Here is a 15,731-nt window from a genome sequence, read left to right as displayed (position 1 = left end):
CCATTTAGCTCCTCCGGTTTCAGTTTACCACTATTGCCGATGCTGGCTCACTGTGATGCTGTCAAGGCCTTACTATGGGACACATAGCAATGTGTTATAGTAAACTATTAGTAAACTGCACTTTTCTTACTTTGGCAGAATGTCTCTGCTGAAAAAAAAAAAGCCTTCAAGGGTTCACTTTGGAAAAGATTACACAGCTGCCAATATTGATGCAAAACATTTTGCTCGTAATTCAAAGCTCCGATTGCACAGAAATTTGCACTTCCATCAATTCCACATGACATATGTTCCGCTGCCATCAAGCAACAGCTGGGTCATAAAATGAAAACAAAACAGAAGTGCAATTTTCTAGGACTGCTCTGCGTGCAGCCTCTTAAAGACTGTGGTTCGGGAACTGATCCGTGTTTTCTGAGGGAATTTTTTTTTCCCCTCCCACCACACTCTGTACTTTGTGAGGACAGTTAAGATATTTACCGGCAAAGTAGCACCTTGTAACAGGTCCTACATTTATAATTTCAATTGGAATTTAATTAGAGCTGCTAGAGTATTGGCAGCAAAGAGTGCTACATTTGTTAAACATAGACATATCCACGGAGGTGACAAGGTCATGCTTTTATAAAGGTGCCCCTTTTTAAGAGTGTAATAATAGAGGATAATTATTTTTAGTCGTGCATTAATGTGCCAGCAGAATTTTAATGGTTTGGTTATTTGAGCTAGGTGTAATGATAGGTTGTTTTTTTATTTATTTAGATGTTTAATGATGGAATTTGTTGAGTTTAATGTATCTTCACGTTCTTAAATATCAGGAACTTTGGAAAATAACTGTCGCTCTAGTAATCAATGTAATCAAAAGTAGCTGATGAGGCCAGCTGAGGCATGGATGACCTCTGATTCCCTGCTTCCAAATTTAAACAACACCTGTGGGTGTATCTAAAATGTTAGAAACATGGTGTCTGTCTTTCAGTGGCCTTTGAAGAATCTTGAAGTTATTTTTTTTATCAGGATATGTCCTTCTACATCGACGTTAAACAAATATTTAGGACTTACTTTGCACAATGTTGCTACATTAGAAACATCCTCTGTCAAAGTGACAAACTAGTTCATGCAATTCGTTATTATCAGGATGTCATAAAATCTCCCTGAAAAGCCTTCAGTTGATCCAAAATACTGCAGCAAGAGTGCTGACCGGGACTAGAAAAAGAAAGCATATTTTTCCCATATTGGCTTCCCTTTATTGGCTCCCTGTTAAATTAAATTTAAACTTTAAATCCTTATTCTCACATTCAAGGTATTGGATATAATATAACTTCTTTCTCTGAAGGTTTACTTGTGGCTCTTAGGAAATTTAAAAGTAGAATCGGAGGCCGAGACTTCAGCATTCAGGCTCACTTTGCTTCCCCTTCTTGTGTTTAGATGTTGCGCCGTCACGTGACGTGACTTAGACGTGACTTAGACGTGACTTAGACGTGACTTAGACGTGACTTAGACGCTTTGGGGGTTGTTAAGTTGTTTACATATTATTTATATTTTCACCAGTTGTTCTTTCTGTTGTTGAGAAATTTAATTGCAATTTTCGTATTATAGTTTCTCAACAGTACTTGTTTGTTTTCATTTGTTTACTGGTTTGAATGCACCTTTTATTTAAGAATTTTCTAAAAAAAAAAAAGAAGATAATATTCATTTTCTATAAGCATTTTAATTAATAAAAATTTATTATTAATTAATTAATTAATTATTTCCTGGGCTTTAACTATTTAATAATAAAAAAGGAAACATCACAAAAAACACTTAAGGTCATAAAAATTAATTGAGATTTAGCAATTCAATAATGCATCCATTTTATTTATTGAAAAGTATCGGTATCAGTGATACTGGCCCGTATTTACTTGATATCGGATCGATACCAAAATATGCAGTATCACACACCACTAGTCGTGGCAGATGGACACCCCTCCCTGAGCTTGGTTTTGCCAGAGGTTTCTTCCAGTTAAAAGAGAGTTTTTCCTTTCCACTGTCATAGAGTGCATTCTCATAGGATACCATCTGATTGTTGAAGTTTTCGCTTTAATATTGTAGGGTTTTTACCTTACAATATGTAACCTTGAGGCACCTTGAGGCAACTGTAGCTGTGCTTTGGTGCTATATAAATAGAATTGGATTAAATTGAAGAGTAATGAACTAAAACTGTTAATCAGCACTCAATAGAAAGCGATGTGCCTGAATAGTTTGAAGTAAATGTACATAGAATCATGTAAAGTGGAAGGCTGTTGCATAATTTTCTTTCAAGGTTATGTAAAGCTGAATTTATAGTCATGCATTTGTGTCCATTTGCATAACTCTTTGGCTACATAGAAAGGATTATGGGAATTCAACCAACCTGGAGGCTATAGACACACTTGCATATGGCACATCACACGAAGCAATGACCCTACGTGTACGTACTATGCTGACTAGTAGAAAAGTCGCTTACACAGTAAAGGGATTGACAGCGGATTTCATCATGAAGAGGTTATCTTTGATGCACAGAAAACGGGTAAAAAAAATACAAGCATGAGTAGAAAAGATGGCTGCAGTGGCATTCTGAGTTGTTGTTAACACTTGGCTAGCTTCTCTACAATTTTTTTTTCTATTATGACTTTTTTCTTTTCCGGTGGGGGCTAAAAACAACACAAACAGAAACAAAATTAGCCCACATTACCAGTTGCTGCTGTACAATGAAGCAATAATTTATTCTAAAGTCTTGACTTGAGAACAATTTCTCAAAAGGAGCACATATCCCAAGTTTCAAGATCTTTTCTTGATTTGCAGCCAAGCCCAACACCTGAAGTACTAAAGTTCCCAAGTGTTGATGGAAATACAGTAATGGATCAGTTATTTGAGAGTTTTCAATAATGATTTATGTGGATATTTTTCATTTCTACCTCAGTATGGGCTTTCTTTAGCTGCCTTGGTCACACAAAATATGGCTTTTATACTTTTTTACTTGTATACTTTTTGTGTGTGTGTGTGCCTGTGATGTAGCACTTCTCTTTCTGTGAAAAGACCCTGATGATGATGCTACAGCTGCACATTCACATGTAGTGAATACTCCTCCGCCTAACTCTTACACGACCTTGCAGGTTTCAACACTGAACTGGCGCATACAGCTGGCTCTGCATCAATCACTGAAGACAATATTGCTTCTGCCATCCTTACAGACATTTTCAGTAACCACTCAATTTTATTCACTCAGTGCCAAAACACAGTAGTCATCTAAAGGCACTTTACATTGTAAGGTAAAGAGCCCAACATTAAGGGTGGAAAGCCAATCATTCAAATATCCTCTACAAGCAAATGGGGAGGAAAAAACCCTTTAAACAGGCACAAACCTCTGACAGAGGGATGGTGGCCATCTGCTGCGACTGGCTGGAGTGAGGGGAAAGAGAAGAGAGCAAAGAGATGTTAAACCCTTTCTTCTACAACTGTGTCCTAAATCTCTCGCTTTAAAGTGAAACAATGAAAAATTCTTCTCTAAATGTAAAGAAACAGCTCAATTTTAAATGACAAAAAAGGTAATAATGGAAGCTAGAGACGCTAATGAGAATGAAGCAACTCCCTGAGATCTCTCTCTCCACGAACCTCCACCTAGACTGTCACCTGAAAATTTGATGACAGAATATGCAATCAGTGTTGCAATTATCAGAATGGAGTCATCCACTCGTGTTGTTGACCCTGTTCCAGCCAAGCTGTTTGACTCCAGTACCTCTTACAGGAAGCAACTATTATAATAAAGTGTTCTCTGAGTTCTCAGGCCTCATTCCCAGAGCTTTCATAAGAGCTGTGGTAATACTTATTCTTACTGTGACTCTTATACACCATCCCTCTAATCCCAATTTTTGGGGAAATTTAAATTAAAATATCTCCATATTCCTTTCATCTGGATGACACGTCAGAAAATTCTAATTATAAACTCCATACAGTCTAAAAAACATGCTTTTAACATTTCAGAAAACTGTAAACTGTCTGAAAAACATAACTGTCTTTTGTACTCTTTTTAGTCATCCTCATAGCTAAAAATAATAATAAGAGATACTAAAGAGCCACATTTCAAATGCAGTAATGCAAAGACACAATTTTAGCACTGACTTTTTTTTTTTTTTTTTACAAGGAAATCTGAGTCATTGCAGAAAAACAACAAATATGTGGATCCAAAGGATAATAGCAACCCTAAGTGCTCCTTCATTACATGCACCTAAGACTGTGTGATATGGATGTGCCAAACCTCATCTGTTGGCCACAGTCAGCTGACATATCTAAGAGTCTATCCTGGTGAATGACAGGAGACTGTGTCTTCTGTTTTCCTCAGACAAGAGTAATTGGTTCCTCACCCTACTCAGCTGAGCAGGTGTCTCCTGTCTCCGTGTCAGGGAAGGAAGAATCAAAACCACCAATCAAGCTGGCCAAATGTCTCTGAGCGACTGACTTCACTGGAGCTTCGGTGGAGAGGAAAGCAGGTGAATCTCCCTTTGCATGTGACCTTTTCCACCACACACCTTGTCAAACTCCCTGTGATGCCCCATCACTGATATAGATGCATGACAGAGCCTCTACTGTGATGTACAGATTTGTCTTTTTTTTTTTTTTTTGTAAATGGGGCTGCTGAACAAGCTGTTATCATAACACAGACACGGTATCTTTGGATAAAATATATGGTAAAAATGCTAATAAATATAGTTAATTTGCGCTCCAGCAGACATAAAGCAAAAATAACATATTGGCATTCAGTTCAATTTGTCTTTTTGCTGTGTCAGTTAAAGTCAGCTGACCTTTGTTGGTTGAAAAAGATTTTTGTGGTAAATATTTGATTATCATTTCTTGTACTTACTCTGAAGCTCACAAAAGTCTTGTGTCACCTTTCATTTCTTCATATTTTGCTAGAAAAGGGGGAATTGAGTTATTGAAACGTGCACAAACATACACAGAAATACAGTACAAAAGGCAAAAGCAGAGTTTGTACAATTCTAACAAGGCTGAGTTGTCAGCATTTGGTACAATCATCTTTATTCTTCAGTTTCAAACTGAAGCTTTCCTCTTTGGCAGCTTTTTTTGTCATTTCTTTTAGTAGTTTTAGGAATAGTTCTTAAGGCTTCTTGAAGGACATTCAAAGCTCTTCTTTGGATCTTGGCTGCCTTTTGTTCAGTTCTCTGTCAAGATCATCCCACACTGCTTCAATAATGTTGAGGCTCTGAGTCTGGGGAAGCCAGACCATCACTGATAGTGTTTCATTGTGTGCTTTTCTATCCAGGTAACCACATCTGATTGTACTTTGCTATGTTCATAATTCCATCATTTATGACAAAATCCTACACCACAGGCTGAAATGCAGCCCTAAACCATGTGAAAGCCTCCACTGTGATTGGCTGTAGACACTATAGGCTAAACAGTAGATGAACTTTAGGACCAGATGCGTCTCTCAGGTCCTGTGTCAAGTCTTCGCTGGATTTATTTCCCGCATTAAGCACATACCTTTCACATACGTGACACTTCTTCTTTTGTCCTCCATTTGTCCAGTTTTCCCACATTTTTTGACACACTCAACACCATGCTGACATATGGCAATTATTCAGCTAACAGCTCTCTGAGAATCACCTTGTTATTTTTCCTGTTAAATTGTGTTATTGTTAGCACTTTTCTGTTAAAGAAATATGAATAAATTATGTGTTTTTGTGACAGGCTCCTAGTAGCAAATTGCCTACCATTTAAAATTAGTTCCTTGCCAAGTTGTGAGTGATGTGCCTTTTTATGCTTGAATGAGTCATGGATCAGATTCATAGGTAAGTAACACATAAAATAACATTCCTCTAAAAATGGCCAGGCGCAAGGTTTGGACTGAAAATGAAAAAGCAGACAAACTTTGAAAGGCCTTTAGAAAGTCTGGAGAACAATTGATCAGAACCATTGTAAAACGTTACATAAACATCTGGCTACATGGAAAAAATATATAATGAGGTGAAGTATCTGGTCGTTAAGTGATGACGTGACGAATCCTACTTCCGGGCCTAAAGTAGTCTGCGTTTAATATGGCTTTTGTGTTGTTAACATGTTTTGTATTTTCTTCTATTTAATCTCAAAAAGCTCCTAAAACAGTCAGTAATCACTGTTGAATTCCCTCGTCTTTTATTACTGCTAATCATTTATTTAAGCTCAGTTTTTAAAACCTCATGATGTAACTACAGCCCAGCCCATGCAGCAGTATATAAATGACTAACCTCGTATTGTGGATGGATTATCTCAGTTGTTCTCCTGGCTGAAGTTTGGTCCGTTTACAGCATCCTGCCATGCGATTATATTTGTTCCTGACCACCGAGAACACTCACGTTAACTTTTATCGAGTGGAAAAAAAGTTAGCTTGTTTATATTATGCTAACATAGCTGTGTCGCTAGCGGTCACGTAGCACATCATTATATACCAGCTAGCCAAACTTCAGTAACCCTACAAACGTCACTGCTGTTTAGTTTTCTGTCTTCATTTATGTTGGAAGTGATAACAGAGCTGTATGTTTTAATGTGTTTCCAAAACCCCACAGTCAGGACATGCTATACTCTAAAAAGCTGAGTGAAAGTGCAGAGCCATGAGTCTGATGGTTTGCCAGCTCTTACACAAGATCCACTGCTGATGTAAAAATATTGATTAGCGCAGATTTAAGATATCGAACTGCATGAATGCAAATTGGTTAACATCTTATTGTATGCATTGTGTGTCAGTAATGGTTTATTAAAAACGTGTGCATCACGTTAGAGAATGTGTTTGATAGACTGAGACATGCAGCACAGGCTCCATCATGCTGTATTAGTTCAGTTTCTTTTGTAAGTCAGAAACTGCTACGCTTTCTAATATGTCCTCATTACTATAGCATCCAATACCTCTTTGGGACTGTTTAGTTTTTTGATTATAAGCTGGCATAAATGCAGCACTCTGTGGTTTGTAAGAATGAAATATCTTTGGCTCCTTCTGGATTTAATCTTTTTATGGAAGCAAAGTCCCTACCAAAATATTTCTCTCTCCCACTGTCTTGGTTTTGTGCTCATGCCAGTGTCTCTAATAGATTAAATTTCTACGCAGACACAACCCATTCCCTAAAATCTGCAATTTGATAGATGTAGTGTGTAAATAGCAGAGAGACAAATGGTTCATGCACTGGCCCTGGACCCTGATCGTGGAAATAAAAGCAAATTGTTGGGATTGTTAAGTAAATATGAAAACTGGGACTTTTGTTACATATAATGTTCGCAGCTGGATCCAGGTACATTATTTACAATATCTACTAATTAAGCGTGCTTGTGTGCAAACGCGGGAAGATACATTTACCAGAAGCTCAGAAATCCACCCCTCAAAACAACAGACTGATACATGTGTTAATTCTTACCACTCTGCTTCGCATTTCCCCCGAGCTGTGTTTTGTTGTGATACTCAGTCAAATTAGCTCTGAATTCCACTGATCATCAGACTCATTAAAATGTGTTTATATTGCTATCAATTTTTCCATGGCTCAGTTAAACGGCTGCTGTACAGTCATAGTTAATGCAGCCAATACTCCATCCCTCTGAAGTTAGTGCAGCCTTCTTATTAGGACGTAGTTCTACACGAACCCTGGTACATGATTTACTTTCACTTGTTACTTGTTGAGTGCTTAATAGTACAGTATTTTATGTAGACCATGTTAGTTTGCCATTGTAATTTAATGACTGAGTCCACTGAAAGTCCTCTGCACTTTAAAAAAAACAAAAAAAAAAACTCTTGATAGATTTATTTGCTTAGTGCAAATAATAAATCGAAAGCAGATATATAATTCAATAAATCTGGATTACATTAAGATAAATGCATCTTAGAGATTCAATTTAGGACTTGTGAGGCTTGAATTATGAAAGACGATTACTGTCTGGCTTCTGCCATGACTGTAACAGAACCGGAACTGAAAGAAGAGTTTTATCAAGACAGTTAATAGAAGTCCCTTTTATAAATAAGCGCCGCTTAAGATTATGATTAGGGGTGAGCGTTTCGAGGAGGTGAGAGCTCGCTTTAAAGACTTAAAGCCAATTGAGGTCAGAAACACGGGGTATATATTTTCGTCAGCTTTGCAATTGCCGAACAGTTGCAGCTGCTGTGCAGCGATTAGCTTGACACATCATGTGGTGTGCACAAAGTGCTACCAGGCTAACAGCTGAGTCAAAAGTGGAAGGCCAGACCCTCCTAATGGGGTTTTAGAAGGAACACGTTTTCCCTCCTCGTTCACATTTTCTGCCTCTGTCTTGGTGGGTGCAAGTTAAAAGTAAAATATCCTCCCTTTAAAAGTCTCAGCGGAAAATGATTTGCATTGTATTATTCAAATTGCAGTTAAGTGCATAATACACTCTAATTACACGGTACAGCACTGAGTGTGTTTTGAATTCATGCATTTCATTTTTCAGGCAGACTAATGCAGAATGAATCACACAAAATGAAAAGTGGAAGGGGGCTATTGTACAGATGCAAACCTCTCCCTCTGCTTTTTGCATTTCACAGGGAGACAGGGCGAAAATGTGCATTTGTGTGTGCAAGTAAACATTTGAAATACTGCGTATGTGCGTGCATACGCCTCTGTTTCTGCCTCCTGGTTTGTAGCTACACACAAGGGAATCCGATGTTTGTGTGTGATACCCGCACAAAGAAGCATCTGCAAATTAATTCCAAGCACTGATGGACATTGTTCATCACTGAGATAGGCACTTGATTTTCAACAATCTAGCTCTTACTTGACTACGGTCTCAGTAGCCTTGATATGATAATCCTCACTCATTTGGTATGCAAAACAGGTTCACATAAACCCTAAGTGTTACATTTTAGGCATATTTTGTTTGTGTGTGTATGTGTGTGAGAGGCAGGGGGTCTGTGAAGCTGAAATAGCTACAGTTAAAGGTGCAGTGAATAAAATCTTTACTGACACATTGCAAATAACAATGTACATCTATGTGATTTAAGTTTAATGGGAATGCTGCTAACAATCAGTGAGTCAGTTTTTACGTACTGGGTGTTTGGGCTGAAAACAGCCTTTGGTTAGAAGCACAGGGGGGACTCGCATTGGAGGGGGTGTGTAGCATCATTTTGATGATGAAATATAGCCCAGGAAAGCTGGTTTGAGTACCAGATATGAGATAGTCTGGAGGCTGATCAGATGCTATAACCACAGTGCACAGTGCTCTGTATCGCCAGCTGGGAGGATTTTACAACTCTGGAAAGTTCTCAGAGCAAAAATCAATTTTATCAGGTATTTGATTTCCTCTCTTTAAACACTCACCGTGTAAACAGTATAATTAAGTCATTGCAGATGACCCTGCATTTTCCCCTTCTTCTTTCTTTGTCTTTGAGCACTGCTAACAAAGCAGGAAATCTTTAACGGTCCACATGAACTGATACCTACCCACTCTGCGGTGTATTATTCATCAGTCTTTTATTCGGGCATCATGTTTTAAATACAACTGGATGTCACAGAACTGCACAGAGCATTTGTTTTTATCTGTGCCTAGCTGTAGTGGGAGTTGGGTTATTGCCGCTCAATGCTCACATGAGGATGCGGCGATTAGGCTAAAAAAACATGCCTACTCTGGATTTACAAGCAAAAAAAGTCAGGCAGTGCACACAGCTTCCTACACAGTTAGCTGAGGTGACACCACGGCTAAGTGGCATTAGGATGACTACAAAATTTGGACAGAATGATGCTTTAATAGGTCTTTATTAGAGCAGACGTTTTGACTGTGTTACAGTGTCATATGTCATAGTAATAACTGTAAAAACAGCCTATTTTTGAAACCATATTCATTAGAAATTATGTTAACGGTAAAATATTTCAACCTGCAGCTCTGACTGTACAAATATTCAGGTAACAAAGGAGTTATTTACAATTCAGATTTATGTAGACTGTGTTGGTGGTGTTGCCATTAACTCATAGGAAGTCAATAACAATGGCTTGCACAGGATGATTGACAAGTTCATTAATTAGGTGGCTTTACTTGAGAGAGTGGTGATTTGCTTTCTGTGTTACACGCACCTCTGTGCAGGTACATTCTTTCTCCAATCACTCTATTTCCTTCGATCGTTATTAACATCATTCATCATTAACCTAGCTTTTGCATCTCCTTTAATTCTGATTGGATAAGGAGGTTCACCTGGATGAATGTGACATCAGAGGGGTCTTCACCACCAGTGTCTACCTTATTGCTATGCCATCCATCCATCCATCCATCCAATTTCTGTCACTTACCTGGGTTCAGGTTGGGGGGTGACACAGACTTGTTCCTAAGCTAGAGATATAATCTCTCCAGCAAATCTTAGGTCTGCCCCAGGGCCTCCTCCCGGTAGGTCATGCCTGGAATACCTCAGCCAGAAGGCATCCAGGAGGCATTCTAGTCAGATGCTCTAACCACCTTTCGAGGTGGAGGAGCAGCGGCTCTATTTTGAGTCCCTCTCAAACTCTTCACCTTATCACTAAGGGAGAGGCCAGCCACAGATCTAAGGGTACTCATTTTTCTCCGCTTGTATCCACGGCCTCATTCTTTCAGTCACTACCGAGAGCTCGTGACCATAGGTGCCGGTAGGAACATAGATTGACCAGTGAATTGACAGCTTCGCTTTTAAGCTCAGCAGATCAGTACAGCATTCGCATCATCGTGGACGCCACCTCAATCCATCTGTCAATCTCGTGCTCCACACTCCCCTCACCTGTGAACAAGACCCTGAGATATTTCTCCACCTGGTAGTAACTTGTTCCTGACCTGGAGTGGACACTGAACCCTTTTTAAGCTTCTCAAGGCTTTGGCTCTCTTTTGTATGACGTGTCATGTATTAGAGAACATAACACTCAGTAAAAGAAGAGATGCTAGTAACATACGTCAGCCTGTAAACAGTGACTGGAGCAATGAAACGCAAACTGCAAGAGTCATGTTACAGCAAAGATACTTTTTGCTCTTTAAAAATTAAGTTTAAGAATCCTTCACTGGGACACATGTTGTTCTAAGGCCCAACTCCAGGCCTTGAGGGCCGGTGTCCTGCAGTTTTTAGATGTGTCCGTGATCCAACACAGCTGATTCAAATGGCTAAATTACCTCCTCAACATGTCTTGCAGTTCACCGGCCCTCGAGGCCTGGAGTTGGGGACCGCTGTTCTAAGGGGTTAAGCTTAGCCGTAAAGCCACTAAAGCTACAGTGTTGTACTAAAGCTATTAAACGCACAACAACACGTGTGTTTGTGTAACATGTTCAGCTGGCTTTCTGTGTGACCTTCTTGGTTTATTTTCCATATGAAAAGAATCTCCACTGTAAGCTCCTTGCTGCTGCAGAGAATGGCAACATTCAAAAAGTTATACATTGCAGCTTTAAGCCCACAAAGACAGCCTCTCTACTGCACTCAGATGTTGCCAAGAAAATGAGAGTCATTTGGAGTAATGGCTTCCTAGAACTCCCCTTACATCAGCATGAGTGTAAAGGAGGATGAGTGGCAAGCCACCAGGATGTTTTCACAGCTCAACAGGAATCACCACCTATTCAACAGGATTGCAACCCACACGCAAATAGAAATGGCGATTATCACCGCACACATCCACAGGACCTCAAAGTGCACACGCACACCTACGCACGCGCACTTAACTCTTAATTATCATGGATGCTGGAGTCATCAATTATTAAGCACACTCTAGGCGTTGCTAATGGTATTTTTGGAGTGGAAGCTTTATCTACTGTAAGAAGGTAGATGTCTAGTTTGGGAGCCTGTGTAATAATTTATTGTGGCCCCAGAGGCAGTTTAAATGCTGTCTGTATTTAAATCAACTCCAATGTCTCAGCAAGTTTAAGGTTTTTTTTTTCCTGTCCCTAATTTTGCATCCATTTAGATTGCAATTACTTTCTTGCTACCAAGCAAAGCCCATCGATGCTATCAGACAAACATTTAAGCCAGATGCTCCTGTATCACTGTAGTGCAGGAACTAATCTGCACCATCTACTGTATTACACATTGATTTCATCAGTACTTTTATCATATTCTTTCTTTTTTTGTTTACCAAAGGAACATTGGGATATTCTGATTCATGGGTTACATAAATGACTTAACAAGCAGACAGAATATTTTAGCATTTAGATTCATACTGTGTCACTTGCTATAATGAAGGCGGTTTGACTGACAGAATATGATATCAGAGCAGATGGCTGCAGAGTTTGAGGCCAGCGGGGGACATTTCGGGGGAAAGAGACTATCTGTTAGGATGCACTGTATGACATTGCATCCAGTGGTTTAAAACAAAATAAAACACCTAAATATCAAGGCGCCATGACAAGGCTTGAAATTCACCTCTTGGCTTTAAAACAAATGCTTTCAATTTGGGACAATCCAAGCATCACCAAAGTGAGACATTGCACCGTGCGAAGAATGGATACTGTATCTCAGAGGGAGAAAAGAGAAACAGTGAAAGGCTTTCGTAGTGAAATCAGCAGTGTTGCCTGTCAGCTCCTCCGTAATGGAAAATGTATTTAAAATGGGGTCTACTGGATCTCATTTTACGAATCATTAATAATAAATTGGTGCCATCAATCCTAATGATGACGGGTCCCCTATTATCAGGCCAGCATTTGGGAAACTTCTCCTGGCTTGGATCAATTAATTCCCCCTTTCCCTCAGCATAAAACATCTGTTTGGTTTCAGGAAAGACAGTGTTGCATAAAACAAAAGACCTTGGGCTTTGTAGCCTCACTGGTTGCATGTCTGACCTACTTAACCTCTTGCTGTTAGCTTTGACTGCTGATACCAAGGGACGGCAAAGAAAGAGATCACGCTCAAGGCAATGGTCACATACACTATAAGAGATTGAAGAAAGCTACACCACTATAGCAAAGTTAAAGAGCCGTGACTGTACACGCTCCAGCTATGACCACACTAATAGAAGAGATTATTTGGAGTACTGAGGGCATTATGGTTAGATGATCATGGATATGTCCTTGAATAACATCCATCAGTCACATTTTTCCCTTCGCTTCATGCCATGTTTATGACCAGGCTTTAATATGCAGTCATTATAAGGATTTACCTTCACATACACTTCATACAGGTAGGTCAATGCACCTAGTCACAGGTTATCACAGAAAAATAAATAGGGTGCCATTTATTAAACTGTAAACAGCGCTGTTTTCCTCTCTCATCAAAGCTACGGGCCGGCTTCCAGCATTGGGAATGTTTAAAATGTGCATGTCAGGACATTTATATAGCAGGATACTTCTTAGGAACATTTATGGGCCTCTGTGGCTTCAGTGATGTATTGCCACACTCTAACTCTGAAAAGAAAGCAGCTGAAAGAGTGTTGATTTAATTAAATTAAAGCTGCAATTAAATAGCAACCCTGTCCACAGCCAAAACATTTTGGGTGTGTTGAACAGTTGTTTTACATTAGGATTAGACAGAAGAATACAAATGATGTTAACTGAATCATGATATCTATTTGTTCGTTTAATCAACGGTAGCACTGTGCATTTTTAATTCCCCATTACTTCTGTGCAATGTCAACAGTAAGGAATTTGTTTAATTTTAACCAGGAGAAGTATACTATTATGCTAATAGCGGCTCGCTTTAGCTAAGGGGCAGAGCACCAAACTCGCTCTTGTATCGCCTGCATGGCTTGCATCAGCACTGCAGTCTGCGAAATGCACAGAGGTATCATAAAAATGAGTGTGGGAGTGCACATGTTGCTTTCAATTTATGCATACTAACTATGTGTGCACTGTAACCTTACCAGCAGCAGTACTGCTAACATTAGCAGCTTATGTTTACTGCCCTGGCCTTAAATTCATGGCCATTGGAAGGCAATAAGCAAAGCTGTGAGCTGTCTGACTTTATACAGTTACCTACGTATTGCTGAAATTGCCAAATGCAGATCAGTGGCACTCATCCTGTAACCAGAGAAGTAATACTCCTTAGTTGGACCTGGCTAAAAAGGTACCGCATGTATGGTTGCATTACCTGTGTTTACTATGTTGGTACAGAATAGTTAGATTTCATAACAAATTCATATTCATCCTTCTCAAAGGAAATTATTAAATTCATGAACTAAGTCCTATTTAAAGTCTTGCTTAAATCAATTTATTAACTAAATGCAGCCGGCGTTGCACTGACTCTCAAGCATAAGCACAAATCCCAGTGGGTTGTTGTGTTGATGGGCCAGTGGACCATCAAAAATGCCATAAAGTTTTTACCAGCACAGCAGTCTGTGTCTTAGCAGCCCTCTCAATCTGCTGCATGTTGTACTAATATCTTTGAAAGCTTAAGAAAACCCCACAGTTTTTCTCCCTAATCTAATTGAACAAGCATTGTATGAGCTTTTGCAATGAAAGCCTATTTCTGCCTCAGACTAAAATACTATCTTTGATTTTAAAGGCGTTCGAGTGGGGAGCCATTTGTCCAGCTGTGCTCTTTCTCATTTGATCATTTTATTGACTATACTGACGATATATTCCAATGATAATGTTTTAGCAAAGCATCCTATTTGCTGAGTTCAGCAAGCACTGTCCTTTACATGATAAAACACCGTGCCCTTTGTCTCTTTTCTTAGGGTGCACTTATTCACAGGACAGAAAACTTTGAAGTTTATATTGCTATTCTTGTTGAAAGATTATATTTTATGGCTTTACGGCCAGGTTATCGAAACTCAAGAGGTGGTGAAAGGGTCCCGTCAAGATACGGTATGTCACACACCTAACTGTGCAGCACAAAACTTGCCTTACATTGTTCATGGTGTCACAGATATACAAATGTGGAAACCTGCAGACATTAACTAGCTTGGCCAAACTAGCCCTGGACATTTGACCAGGTCATAATTGTGGTTTCTGGGAAATTTTATAGGAATAGTGATGATCAATGTCTGATCAATGGAAAATGACAAAGGAGCAGATTTAATTAAATGTAGAATGTCTACACACCACAGAAATTAGTTTCTGCTTTGAATTTGTATCTGATGCTGAATTTATTGCTTAATGTGCAGTGAACACTTTATTCCATGATAGTAATGTTTGTATCTATTATAAATACTTACAGTTTAATAAACAAATGTGTTTCATTGGCAGTTACTGTTTTTTTTTTACCAGTAACTTAGCTCTTGACTCTGTGTTAATCCAGTAGTAAGCGACAAAATTAACTACTATATTCTGTCAATTAACGGTCACCACGGATTTATGGAGATCCCCTCAGCTTTCCTCTTGTGCCACCATGAAGATGGTAAAATGGTAAATGGCCTGTCTTTGTATAGCGCTTTGCTTAGTCCCTATGGACCCCAAAGCGCTTTACACTACATTCAGTCATTCACAAACTGGTGATGGCAAGCTACATTGTAGCCACAGCTGCCCTGGGGCGCACTGACAGAGGTGAGGCTGCCGGACACTGGCGCCACCGGGCCCTCTGACCACCACCAGTAGGCAACGGGTGAAGTGTCTTGCCCAAGGACACGACGACGAGACTTTTTTACTCTTATTTTCTAGCCACTCAGTCTCTGAATTTTAATATCATTTAATTTCAATTTCCGTTCAACTCTAAATATATGGGTTTCACTTGATTGCATTCGAATGCACAGTGATTAATTTCGTGGCACTTCTTTTTGAAACAAGGAACCACTTCAGACTATCAAGGTTTTGTTATGTGTGGTTGACGACTGATACTAATTGCCTGTCAGGTAAACTGACTTACT

The sequence above is a fragment of the Maylandia zebra genome, linkage group LG2 (genome assembly GCF_041146795.1).
Source record: "Maylandia zebra isolate NMK-2024a linkage group LG2, Mzebra_GT3a, whole genome shotgun sequence".
NCBI lineage: Eukaryota > Metazoa > Chordata > Actinopteri > Cichliformes > Cichlidae > Maylandia > Maylandia zebra.
This window is presented reverse-complemented; position numbering follows the sequence as displayed.